The 2,835-nt window shown below is 42.9% G+C and overlaps 1 long non-coding RNA gene across 1 annotated transcript in view; it reads left to right on the top strand.

Annotated features, from left to right (window-relative positions):
• LOC116674096 (uncharacterized) overlaps positions 1 to 2,260 on the top strand; it is a 10,139-nt gene extending 7,879 nt beyond the window's left edge. The window contains exon 3 of the long non-coding RNA XR_004327970.1: positions 2,251 to 2,260. This is a non-coding gene — a long non-coding RNA (uncharacterized LOC116674096). The remainder of the gene's footprint in view (positions 1 to 2,250) is intronic.
• The last annotated feature ends 575 nt before the right edge of the window (positions 2,261 to 2,835 follow it).

The following is a 2,835-nucleotide window of genomic DNA, read 5'->3' as shown; positions in this document are numbered from 1 at the left end:
ACACACACACACACACACACACACACACACACACACACAGAGCGGCCACCAGTGGCTCGGCAGTAAGTTCCCTTCAAAGGATCCCCTCAGGATAGACTGTGCGCGAACATAATCCAAGGCCCCTTTGAAGTGCACACTTGAAATGTCTTTTGGCTCGGCTGCTGCGAGTGGCATCTCAGCCCTTTGGGTTATTGGAGAGGAGAAGCGCTCCGCGGCCCGCTCGAGGTGGAGAGGCAGCACCTGGTGGTCCCCGCTGCCTCCCCGCGCCACATTTCACACATTTAAAGTACACTGGGTGCTCGTCTTCTCACCCGCATCGCAACCGCCGCCAAGAGGTATAAACTGGGGGCTCTCGTTTTCTGCTGGATAAAGCACGAGTACATTTTTGAGTGGATTTTAATAAATCCAGTGTGGCTTTGTCGCACGGTGGAGTTTCACTTGTACACACATTTCTCTGCAGGCGGAGCTGCTCCGAGGGCAGGAGCAGGCCTAATCTCATGGATGGGGGTTAAATTTAAATGGGCAGAGTCCGGTTTTAACAGTTTCTAATGGATGAGCGACATTAGACACAGCAGTGAAAAAGTCAAGTAAGGCCCGCTGCTACTGACTTAACTAACCAGCCCTGTGTCCTTTAAATGACATTCATATTGGACAATTCTGCAGCGTGCAAGTTAAGTCCAATGCCAACACTAGTGTTAACGCAAAATGTAATGTGTCCTAAAGTCAGGGAGGCAGTGTTGTGACAGAGTCATCTTCGCTCAGGTCCCAAGTACGACTCAAGTCATTTGGTCCAAGTCTAGAGTTATTTTTTTTTTTTTTGGGGGGGGGGGGAGTCAAGTCACAGGTTAAGTCAAGACCTTGGTTAAGACAAGTCAAGTCCCAAATCAAGTCACCTTTGTTTCACACCCAAGATAAAGAACTCTTAGCTGTAGTGACTTCAGAGGTCTGTAATGTTACGTGTTGCCGTAGCGAGGAGTTTGACTGGCAGCCAGTCATCCAATCATGTCAATCACATACCACGCACTTGTCGCTGCATCGCACACTTGATAGTTGGACAGAAACGTGACGACATTTCATTTAATTATTTTATATTTAACGGCCAACATTCAAACTCATGATAGTGTGCTAGACATCATGCCTCAAGTCAAGTCTCAAGTCCGGTTGAGTCAAGTCATTTATTTTTTTGTCAAGTTGCAAGTTGTCAAAACTGGGACTCGGGTCAACTCTAGTCACAGTCACTAAGTCTCAAGTCCACATCTCTGCAGGGAGATCAATAGAAAAGACTGCTGTTCACATCCCAATCCAACAGGTAATATTTTCCTCAACTCAGAGTGTATCTGTTGATAGATAGATAGATATTTGTTGATCCCAAAAAATGGGAAATTACAGTGTTGGTTAACCTCAACCGCACCTTAAGCATAGTCTATTTGCCATAAACACAACCCTACATGCACATATAAGTAACAGAAAAAAATGAACATGCATTCAGAGTGCTGCCCGTCTCCTCCACAAGAGGCAGATAATAAAACCTTAACGTTGCTCAAGCGATTTTAAAATGTGATAAGCTACTGAGAGCTGCCTTAGGGCATCCCACCTCCACGTAACGTCTTTGAGACGGAGGGTTGTCAACATCACAGCAAATAAAAGGCCTTTCATGGCTTTATACAGGGCACGTCAGAAATGCCTTTGTGTCAGTGTGACCTAAATCCACACAGAAGAGGGTATGATGGAGAGTAGTAACACAATAATGTAGCTGACACGATTTGTGGGGGGGTTTATGAGGAAAAAAACAACTGCATTAATACATGATGTTCTGAAAGTACAAATGATTTTTGATTTCTCTTCATGCGGGTTTGTTTTGTACTTTATACTGTAGGTCAGAGACATGAATTTAATTTGCTTTTGGTAAAAAAACGCCAAGTCTACTCTGTTACTTTGACCCTTGCTCTCGTTCCTTGGAACTGTGCAGATTTCTGACTTCAAGCAGGAGCCCAAAGTCTGAAACAGGATTTTGATGCAAAACAATCACTTGCTATGTGCCAAAAAAAAGACGTGATGACTGCAAATGTACTGGGGTCAAAAACTTTACTTTTCAAAAGATCAGATGTGTCTGTGTGTTTGTGTTGAGAAGTGACTGTTTACCATGTTGCCCTGTTGTTGTATATGACGACTCTGCATACATCATCTTATGAGTGCCGTTTCAAGTGGAAAATGCTGGATTAAATTATTAAAATAAAATGTCTCGAATAGTTGGATTTGGGAAGGGGAAAAAAAAAAAAAAACAGCCACTTGCGTTACAAAAGAAGAGCACGGATATGTTGCACTGTCCTCGGCCCAAGTCTTATTTATTCTTTGGAGAGAAATGACAGAGTGGCCCTTTAATGCGGGGAATTTTCCTTGTAAAGACTCAGGAGAGCTCGCACAGCGATGTGACACAGCAGTGCGACCGAGCTTTACTGCGATTCTTATTAAATTCACGAGAGAGGTGCAGTTTAAGGCGGAGGAGTGCAGCGACGTTGCGTCTGAGTTTATGGAGTCGTTAGCTGAGTGACGTTTTACTAAAAAATACTGTGCTTCCCGATAGACTTTTCCATGGTTTATTTCCTGTATTTTATCTTCGTGTAATAAAATTATTTGTGTGTGCTGGCAACACGCTTCCCATCAAAACGTTGGATCTTTCCTTCTGTCTTGATTCAATTCATATTTAGTTAAAAGTAATAACTTGCTTTCATTTGAAAAGAAATTAATTGTGGAGACGATTTTCAAAACATAGTGTGACTTTAATATTTGTACATCTGTATGCATTTGTCATATACATAAACCACACTTAGCCTC

The sequence above is a fragment of the Etheostoma spectabile genome, chromosome 24, assembly GCF_008692095.1.
Source record: "Etheostoma spectabile isolate EspeVRDwgs_2016 chromosome 24, UIUC_Espe_1.0, whole genome shotgun sequence".
Taxonomy (NCBI): domain Eukaryota; kingdom Metazoa; phylum Chordata; class Actinopteri; order Perciformes; family Percidae; genus Etheostoma; species Etheostoma spectabile.
Note: the sequence above shows the minus strand (reverse complement) of the source record. Positions and strands in the feature narration are given on the sequence as shown.